This window comes from Bombina bombina, chromosome 4 (assembly GCF_027579735.1).
Source record: "Bombina bombina isolate aBomBom1 chromosome 4, aBomBom1.pri, whole genome shotgun sequence".
Classification (NCBI taxonomy): domain Eukaryota; kingdom Metazoa; phylum Chordata; class Amphibia; order Anura; family Bombinatoridae; genus Bombina; species Bombina bombina.
Window position 1 is genome coordinate 1,047,323,383 of NC_069502.1, and position 11,419 is coordinate 1,047,334,801.

Genomic DNA, 11,419 nt, shown 5'->3' on the forward strand with positions numbered 1-11,419 from the left:
GGCAATAAGTGCTTACACTTTTTATAATGGTGTGATCCTTAAGGATTCCAAAACTTTCTTTTTGTCTACACCGTGACCACAAATGTAAATTACCAACATGCATATATTAGAAATTACCTACTTTTATATTCCACGGATGTTTCTCTGCCATATAAAATTATTTTTTTATTTTCTCAAATGACGTTTGTTCAAGACAACCTTCTAAAATGGGGCCGTTGCACTGTCTAAATCAATTTCCAATCCGATCTCGATGTTTACATATAATTAAGTGACTATTTCGTCACCATGCGACATGCGTATTGCGATCCATCCATTTGCGCATGCGCAAATCCCCCTCCGTGATACCACAATTACAGTGGGTGCATATAATTAAGTGACTGTTTCGTCACCATGCGCATGCGTATTGCGATCTATAGATTTGGCGCATGCCGCATATCCCCTCCATGATACCACAATTACAGCGGGTCTGCTGGTGAGTGACGTCGATTTAGCATATCGCGCATGCGCATAAGCGGCTATACTCCGCCATTATGATAACCTGGGTTATCGGTCAGGGTTGGAGAATTGAAATGTATAGCCAGCGATGGGTTTGGAAACTCTTTGATTTTCGGAATGGGATTTAACCTAAATGGTAGTTCTTTGAAAATACAAGTAAATTACAAAGTAAATTATAATATAATGATATTGCGATTGCAGGATTTTTTTGGGGGGGGTTTAGTGTCCCTTTAAACAAGTATGTTATAAACACACTATTTATATACTGTTTATTTTGTGTTTATTTTTTGTACAACTTGGCAAAAAATAAACTTGGATAAAAATTAATAAAAAAGTAGAAGAAAAAAACAAGACGGTAGGCTTCAAATCATAGAATGGCCAGTACAGTCTCCAGACTTAAACCCCATCAGGCTGGTTAGGGATGAACTGGACAGAAGGGTGAAAACAAAGTACCCTACAAGTGCAACCCAATTATGGGGACCTCCTTAGTTGAGCGCAGTTAGCACGTGAGCATGAGCAATAAATAGCGCACCACTCGTGATTTGGTATATACTGTACATTTTCTTATAACCATTATAAGTGCAGTACACTTGAGTCATAATTATATTACTTGTAATATTGTTGATGTTTTTTTCCATGTGATTACATATCATAGTTAAACGGACAGTCAAGTCCAAAAAGAACTTTCATGTTTCAAATAGGGCATGTAATTTTAAACAACTTTTCAATTTACTTTTATCACCAATTTTGCTTTGTTCTCTTGGTATTCTTAGTTGAAAGCTAAAACCTAGGAGGTTCATATGCTAATTTCCTAGACCTTGTAGGCCGCCTCTAATCTAAATGCATTTTGATAGTTTTTTCACCACTAGAGGGCATTAGTTCACGTATTTCGTATAGATCAACATTGAGCTCATGCACGTGAATTTACCATGGAGACAGCTCTGATTGGCTAAAATGCAAGTCTGTCAAAAGAACTGAAATAATGGGGGCAGTCTGCTGAGGCTTAGATACAAGGTAATTACAGGAGGTAAAACGTGTATTATTATAACTGTGTTGGTTATGGCAAAACTGGGGAATTGGTAATTAAGGATTATATATCTTTTAAAACAACAAAAATTCTGTGTTGACTGTCCCTTTAAAAATATATTTTATAAATTTTATTACATTCATATATAAAAAAATCCTCAACTACAAGGACACCCATCAACTTCTACGTAGTCTAATGCCATTACCTGGAAGGATTGAGGGGTAAAACCAATCAAAATATGACACACCTGAAATGAAACGTAGAGACAATTCTACTTCACCACATTTTTTCTTTCAAGATTCAAATAAAGAATGCAATTTCAATCAACTTTCTAATTTACTTCTATTATCAATTTTTCTTTGTTCTCTTCGTATCTCTGATTGAGAAGCAGGGACGTAAAGCTTAGGAGCCTACCCATTTCTGGGGCAGCAGCTTTGAAAGAATGTTATCCATTTGCAAGAGCACTAGATGTCAGCTCTATTTCCATGACATGTAGTGCTCCAGATACCTACCAAGATATCTCTTTAACAAAGAATACCATGGGAACAAAACCACATTTGATAATAGAGGTAAATTGGAAACTTTTTTTTAAATCATATGCTCTGTCTGAATCACAAAAGAACAATTTTGGGTTTAATATCCCTTTAAATTTAACTTACAGCAATATTCAGATCTAAATTAATTATACGTTTCAGGGATTTATGAACAGAATAATGTCAGCAACTAATGTAGGCTTTATATAAGAGGTTGGCTTTATTTTGCTATTTCAGATGTTTCTAAAACTAATTACACGAAAGACTGCTTAGCCAATAAAAATTCTTCAGTTCTATAATTAAAACTTCTGCTGAAGCTAAATAAGTAAATAGGTGTATGCAATCAAATGCAAATCTTCTTACTGCTACTGGTAGAAATCCATTGCTATATACCAAGTCAGTTTTAACTTATTATTGCCAATTAGTAAATTAATCATATTCTAAAGAGTTTGAATGATCAAATTGGTGAATGAAAAAACTGTTTGTTTGTAAAGTCTTCATAATTAGTTTTTTTTTAGATTTTGCATATTTATTGGAAAAAAACTGAATTTATGGTGGAAATTTTATGTTTTCTTAATTTATGTAGTTACTAGTACTAAAGGCCCGTGTACACGGGCCATTTTTGCAGTACAAGCGGTCCCGACCCTTGCTCCTCTCCCCCCTGTCTTTTTGCTTTCTCTCCACCCTCTCTTTTGCTTTCTCTCCGCCCTCTCCTGTTGCGCTCTCTCTCCTCCCCTCTTTTGCTCTCTCCCCCCTCTCCCCTCTTTGGCTCCCCCCCATTTCTTTGCTCTCTCTATCCCCCTTTTTCTTGTTCTCTCCCCCCTCTTTGGCTCTCTCCCCCCCCCTCTTTGGCTCTATCTCCCCCCTCTTTTTGCTTTCTCTCCACCCCTCTCTTTTGCTTTCGCTCCGCCCTCTCCTTTGCGCTCTCTCCCCCCCTCTTTGGCTCTTCCCCCCCTCTTTGTCTCTCTCTCCCCCTTCTTTGGCTCTATCTCCCCCCTCTTTGGCTCTCTCCCCTCTTTTGCTCTCTCTCCTCTTTGGCTCTCTTTCCTCTTTGTCTCTCTCTCTCCCCCCTCCTTGCCCCCCCCTTGGCTTTCTCTCCCCCCCTTTGGCTCTCTCCCCCACCTCTTTGGCTCTCTCTCCCCCCCCCTCTTTGGCTCTCTCCCCTCTTTTGCTCTCTCTCCTCTTTGGCTCTCTTTCCTCTTTGACTCTCTCTCTCTCCCCCCTCTTTGGCTCTCCCCCCCTTTGGCTCCCCCCCCTCTTTGGCTCTCTCTCCCCCCCTCTTTGGCTCTCTCCCCTCTTTTGCTCTCTCTCCTCTTTGGCTCTCTTTCCTCTTTGGCTCTCTCTCTCCCCCCCCCCTTTGGCCCTTCTCCCCCCTCTCCTGCTCCCTCTCTGGCTCTCTGGATATGCCCCCAGAAGCTTCATAAAGCTGCATCTCGTGCAAAATCGTTTACTTCCGGTATCTTAATATTGCGTTTTTTATATCAAGCGTTTTTTATCAATAAATAAACTATAGACTGAATTCAATTGATTTTAAGAGGGGAGACAAGAGATCTTTCGAAACTTAATAATCCTTATGACTTTATAAATTATTTGACTGTTATGTTAGCTCCGTAAACCTCGTGACGTCACTTCCGGTGCAGGTAATTTATTGCGATCGTAAAATGATGATCGTAGACTTCAATGGATATAAACTTTCAATTGGGGATGTAAAATATGGCTAAATTGAATATTGAAGTTGGTGCCAATTGTACAGGAGCCAATTGTACCGGAAGTAAACGATTTTGCAACATCCGGTAAAGCACCCTATATAAGGCCACCTTTAGCATTTACAAACCAGTCTTGAGAAAGGCCTAGCACGGGCCGAAATGCGTAGACCAGCACTGGTAAGCCTTATTCTATTATTTGCTATTTGTTTAGGACATTCTACACTATATTTCATTTTGTTTTTCCACAGGTGGATCGTCTGTTCCCTTTTCTTTTTATTGTTGTTTTTGCTTTAATATCCCCTTCCCAGTTACTATTGGCACTTGTTTGAAGATTGTGGATTTACTTTCATTTTTAAACACCATAAACTTTGCTGTGTATGCCACCAATTTCGTCTACTTTTGATCGTCACTTCTGATTGCAATTTATTTTACATATTTTTCACGCCTTTCGTCATTTTTTTAAGACTTTCGTCACATATTTGGATTTGACTTTTATCTATTATTTGGATCACATAAAAGGTTTTCATTGGGATTGCACATCAACTGTTTATCTACAGGATTTCATAAACACTTTTTTCCATCAGCACTTTTTTTGATTTTTTGATTTTTATGAACCTTTTTTATCATTTTTTGATCAATTAGATTACCATTATTACTGTTTTAATCACTGGATTGATTGATTTTCCATTATTGGTTTTACCATTGTTATTATTTGTTATATATTCCGCCTGTTATTCATTTGCACTATTAATTTGTTATATCCCTATTCTTGCTCATGGATCCATGAAGTATGAAACTGTCGTTTTAATCTAGTTGTTCTTTAACTCAACTGTACCTTGATTTTAATCAATTTGTGAAGATTTATTAAATTAATTTTTAGCCACTTTCTGGTATCTCATAACTTAAACCTAGACCTCCTTAGGGTAGGAGCCTGGGTTCTCTCACATTTTACTATTTTTTCTGGGTAACAGCTAGGAGTCACCCGCCCCCCGGCTTAAAGGTTCCCATCAGGCGCTGAGCCAATCCATAGATTTAATTTCGTTTGGATGCATATTGCCCCATTGTCTGTTAATCCAATAATAACCTCACTTCACTACTGAAATATTACTGTGTCCTTCAGTTATTTGATAGATCAAAATGAAATTGCTGATCAAACACCCAATTATTTATAAATGAAAAATCATGTAATCTAAGGGGTGCCTAAACTTTTGCATACAAGTGTATATACACCACATACATTGGAGCCCTTCCAATCAAACACGTTTGCCATATAAATAAACATTTTTATTCATATTCATTTTTTTCATTAAAAGTGTATATTTATGCCTGATACTTTATGTGTTTGTGAGGTGTTTAGTGCAAGTTTACCTTACAATTTACTTCAGGTCTAAATATTCTAACGCAGTTTCGAGCGCAAACTTAACTATCCAACTTGTAATACTAACGCAAATTAGAGCAAGAGTAATATCAATTTTAAGTATAGGCTGAGCTTGAGCGAAGCCAGCCAAAACTAACCTTTTCTGGTGACACACTTTATGTACTTGTAATATCGAAGTAACAAAGTCAAGCAATATTGGTTTTTACATGCACACTATAATTAGTGAGACACTTGTAATCTGGCCCATAGTGTATTAATAAATGGAGTGCATTCAGCAGGGGAGACTAGTTACTAGTGGTCTTCCATTGTTGGACCTGTTTAACATATATGTCAGCAATATCACCAAGGGTTACAGGGGAAGGTATGTGTCTTTGCAGATGATACAAACATTTGTAATAAAGTTGATGTTCTCTGGAGTGTACCAAATGAGAAGTGATATGACTTTACTGTTCCTTTAATATTCTTCATGCAAAAATATGTTGACATTTATATGTTTAAATGCTCGTCCTTAAATATTGTAAGACAAAAATATTTGAGTGTACTGTGTCTTTAGGAGCTGTTTTCTTCTCTCACAGTTGAATATTTGTGATAAAACAAGCACACGTGGTAATATTGCATTTTTAACATGTTCTCCTAATTTCTACTAAATCCCACTTATAAATGATCTTCTCATTATTTATTTCAACAACATCTACAAGTCATATTATATTACTCATTCAATCAGAGGAATGAAATGAGCCTGTAAAGGAAAAATATGAGTCCACACACAATACAAACCGCCTAAATCATAAATTATACTAAAACTTGTTTGCTTGCCTTCAGAATTGTTTCAACAATTGTAAGAGAACTGATTTTGGACAAGTTGGCAAATGTTTAAGCATTCCATCGATTTCTGCTTTGAAAATTCGTATTACATTTTAGTAGCTAAAAACAGTTTTAAGAAATAATTAATTGTTCAAATATAAATGGTGATGAAATATATTGTGTTTTATTACAATGTGAGGGTTATGTCATTGCCTGATGAAGTGGGGTAGAACAGTTACAGGTTTCTAATTTTGTTGTAAGAAATCTTTAGGAGAAGCTGCTGAGAAAGTTGTTGGGAGAAGTATTGAGCCGTCTGTGTGGAATCTTAGTGGAGTCTATAGAGAAGTCTTTATTGGACAACTTTATACACAGTCTCTGTGGAATTAAAGTTTTAAAAGGGTAGGATTTAACATCACTAAGATAAATAGTAATCTAATCATACCCCTCCTGCGCCGCTGCTTCTCGCTAAACTAAGCAGCTCGGGCAGCCCATGGCACAGAGCTCTTTTTTTTAATTGACGTGACATTTCCACCTCTAAGTCAACAGCAGATTGGCTAGCATGGCTGATGAAACAGCCACTGTTGAAAAACGCGTTGCTTGTTTATATTTATTTTAATAAAGTAAGTTTATACACTTACCACTTGCTGCCATACTTTTATACTTCTTACCTACATTTTTATTTGATGCATCACCATTTTTTGAACTGTTTGTATCTGCCTCTTTGGAGCTTCCTGTCACACCAGAGGTCAGTCTGCTGGGTGACTGTTTGATTCCAGCCCTGCACTTAATGCACCAAGAGAGGTGCTCTACCCAAATGTGAGTGTAACCTTTTTGATATTTCCTCTCACTTATCAATATAGTACTAGGCCATATTGGCATTTTTGTTTGCTTCTTTACACCACCTACAGATTGCGTGATTAAACACTGGAGGTCAGTCTGCTGGGTGACTGATTCCAGCCTGCTTTTTCTGCACCAATAGGGGTGCTTCACCAAATGTGAGTGTAATTTATCACGCACTATTCTTGACCTATCCATACAATACTAGGCCCATGTGGCTCTTCTTTCTTTTTATGTTGCCTTTGTAGCAGATATTTCACAATTGTATGCTGGGGTTGACCAGTCCCAGCACCCTACCATCATGTTCCTTTAATGTTCATTTCAGAAATTAAACAATGTGCAGAGATACCTGGCTTTCATAGAGCGGAGAATAGAAAATACAATTAATAGCTGCATGAAATCACTTTCTCATTTAAGTGGATTATTATTTGGGATACATATAGTTGATAATAAGTTTATGATAGGTCTATGGATGCCCTAGTGATTAAAATAAATATGACATTTGAGTTACATTATATGCACTACCCGTGAGTTAGACGATTATTCTATAGCTGATGGAGTTAGGTAGTGGGATGTATAAGAAAAGTATAAACAAAAAAGTTACTTTAGTACAAATTGTTCATCACAATTTTTTTTTGATCATTGGGTCATTCAGTCTGGCCAAATTTTGTTAAAATTATTTGCTCATTAACAAAATGAATTCCCATTATTTCCAATGCAAAATATCTACAGGGCATCAGAGGAGCAGCGGGAAAACAGCACAACTTGGCAGACAGGCAGCCCAAAGCATTTTGTTTCCCTCTATTCTCTCTTCTTAGTTTCTATCTAACTTATACTTCTTTCCCTTCTCTTCTAACACATTTTGGCCCTACTCGGGTGACCGTGAGTTAAGTGAAATAATACTTACAGACAGGGACCTTTATCACATTTTTGAGCCATCCCTAATAAAGTCGGAATTAGTCGAGTAAAAGTGACGCTTACAGACTAATTGGTGGACACAGGAACTAATCGACAAGAACATTGCTGGGTTATTATTTGATAGTTAGATGAGGCCTTTCCATCCTGCAAATTAATGTGAAGCCTTTTTCCGCCTTAAAAAATAATCAAACATCTTTGTTGTTGTATTTATATGTTCATTAGTTGATTTGTTAAAGATATTGGGGCCGATTTTGTTTACGGTGAGTCTTTAGACTGCTGCTCCATAACTTGTCTGCCTGCTCTGAGGCCGCAGACAGAAATCAACCCGATCGAATACGATCGGTTCGATTGACACCCCCTGCTAGCAGCTGATTGGCTGCGAATCTGCAGGGGGCAGCATTGCACCAGCAGTTCACAAGAATCATGTCCGCTCGCACTATGTTAAATATACCCCATTGTATGTTTATTGTATAGTAACTCATGTCTGGGATGAAGCAAGGTGGACTAACAACATTTATGTTAAAATTTTCAATTTTTTGGGGCTAATTAGCTTACATACCCATGGGTACAACATTTATTTTTTGAATGTATCAGTTGGTTATATGAGTGTCAAAGGGAAGACACATTTGCATAAAACATTTTTCTTTGTTTTTTCTCTTGAAAATACAATAAAACTTATCAGTATATATTATATCAGATAGTTCATCAGAGTATGTCAAATATTATATCAACAACCTAAAGGAGTCTACATTCTGTTGTGAATGAAAAACAGTAAAAAAAAAACAACATATTTTTAGACTATATAATGACCTCATCATAAATTCAGATCTCAAATTTTCCAGATATCGCCATATGGTTTTGTTTTCATGTGCACCAAAACTGTAGAATCTTCCTGGCTGATAAAATTCCAATAGTTAATTTCAAATTTTAGCTTAGTGGTCAACAGAAAAAGTAAGAAAGTCCCATCAGCTGCAAACACACAAGTATATATATATATAATATTATATATATATTCCTTTGCAATAGCTTAGCATTTATGAACTGATGTATTGCTGGTTCATTGATGACTGATTGATCTCATAATTTATGCTATAATCAAAAAACATGTCATATCATGAACAAAGCTAGGGCATGGATTTTAAACTTCTACCACAAATATTCTTTGTTTTTTCATTCAGTAGAATAAAAACACTGCTTACAGTTTTCCTACAATAAAGTACAGAACAAAAGTGCATAATGTCAGCCAATAAAATCATTGGGCCAGTTAAAACATAAACAGAGAACTATGCTAGGAGTGTAATAGCCCCCTTCTACAGTCAGTCCCCAAATGGTGAACAAGCAGTTTAAAGGGATACTAACCCCAAATGTTTTCTTTCGTGGTGCATATAGATTATGCAATTTTAAGCAACTTTCTAATTTACTCCTATTATCAATTTTTCTTTGTTCTCTTGCTATCTTTATTTTAAAAACATTAATGTAAAGTTTAGGAGTCAGACCATTTTAGGTTCAATCAGCACCCTGAACTACCCATTGCCCCTAAAGGGGCATTTGTATGGGCATTGCCCTTAAAGCGCATTCAGCTCTTTTTCACTGCCCTTAAAAGGTCATTCAGCTCTTTTCCAAGTGCCCATACCTAATCTAAACCCCCCAAAGTAAAACTAACCCCAGAATATCTACTCATGGTTCCTGAAGTCCGGACATCTATCTTCATCCAGGCGGCAAGAAGTCTTCATCCAAACGGCGACACCTTCATCCATCTCGGGGACGTCTTCTATCTTCATCCGGGTGGCGCGGAGCAGAGCTATCCTGGAAGTGGATCCCATCCTGCGCGGAGGGCCCTCTTCATACGGTCACCGCCATACACTGAAGGTGAATGCAAAGTAGCCGTTTCAAAATAGTATACCTTGGATTCCTATTGGCTGATTTGATTCTTCAAATTCAAATCAGCCAATAGGATGAGAGCTTCTGAAATCCTATTGGCTTTAAATCAGCCAATAGGATTTCAGTAGCTCTCATTCTATTTTTTAATTTTAATTTAAAGTTAGGAAGGGTGTTAGGTTTAGGTGTTAATCATTTAATTTAGTGTGTTGCGATGTGGGGGGAGCGGCGGTCAAGGACTAATAGGTTTAGTTTAGTAGTTACTATGTGGGGGGCTGGAGGTTTAGGGGTTAATACTTTATTATAATGTTGGCAATGTGGGGGGTTGGCGTTTTAGGGTTTATTTAGGTGTCGGTGATGTTGGGGAGCGGGTTGGATTAGGTGTTAATGTTACACAGAATACTTAACTACTGCTCTCAGATGACGGTATGGATCGTGTCGGTATAGGCTGTAACGCAAGCTTTTTAGCTGGACCACACAACCTGTAATACCGGTCCTATGAAAATCCCACATGACTCGTAATATGCATTCCTGGCTATTACCCTGGAATGGCCATTTTTTCATCGTTAAAAGCCGTACAGCAACACTTGTAATCTATCCGTAAGTTAGCAAGAGAATGAAGAAAAATTAATAAAAAGATAATAGGAGTAAAGATAATAGGAGTAAATTAGAAAGTTGCTTAAAATTGCATGCTCTATCTGAATCATGAAAGAAAAAAAATTGGATTTAGTATCCCTTCATAACAGCAAACATTAATTTGCAAAAGTTCAGATATATATAACAAGATGATGTTGTTTTTCTACTCTTTGGTAAAGGCACAGCATCCATTTTGTGATACAGAATAACAAAGATTGAAAACATTAGCTTATTAGGCATCTTAAGCTTTGCAAAACAAAATGAGATCCATATCATATATTTAACATGTCTGTTTCTGTGTAGATGGGGAGCACAATTTATTTTAAATAGATTAGTTACCTGTACTAAATAAAAGCTTGGTTTGGAACAGTGATCTGGCAATCACAGTGGGTGCCCTAAAGGAACAATATTTAATTCTAACATAGTTTATTTTGCAATTCAACTAAAAATTGAAGGACTCCTGTTCAATTAAAGAGAACAGAAAACCCTGCAGGGAAAATGTACACTTTACCTTTACCACATAAATCCAACACGTTTTCTAAAATCTGTGGTATATTAAAGTAAACTCCTGTAACTGAAATAAATGTAGTGCAGCTCTAGGCTACCATATCATTCACAGGTATAAATTCAGTACTGATGATGAAATGCCACATTCATGAAACGAAAATGGAAATTCTAAAACCTCCTGTGTATAATTTTACAAAGTATTCTAGGTCTGTTTCATAAGTGAAATTTGAATGAATATGGTGTTGAATCCTTTTACTTGTGACTTTCTCTAACACTGCTAATCACCTTAACTTAAGTATATTTTAATAGGAAAAAAAAGCTAAGCAAAATAAATCAATTTCCTATTAAATAAAAGAGCTTAGTAACACATTGGTATACTTTAAATAAATTGATGTGGGATAATATATATAGTGCACATCTATTAAAGGAATAGTCAGATAGGGCATGCAATTTTAAACAACTTTCCAATCTACCTTTATTATCAAATTTAATTTGTTCTCTTGGTATTCTTTGTTGAAAGCTAAACCTAGTCAGGCTATTACGTTAAATTCTAAGCCCTTGAAGACAGTCTCTTATCTTAGTGCATTTTGACAGTTTGTTACAGCTAGACAGTGCCAGTTCCTGTGTGCCATATATATATAATATTATGCTCACTCCCATGGAGTTATTTATGAGTGAGCACTGATTGGCTAAAATGCAA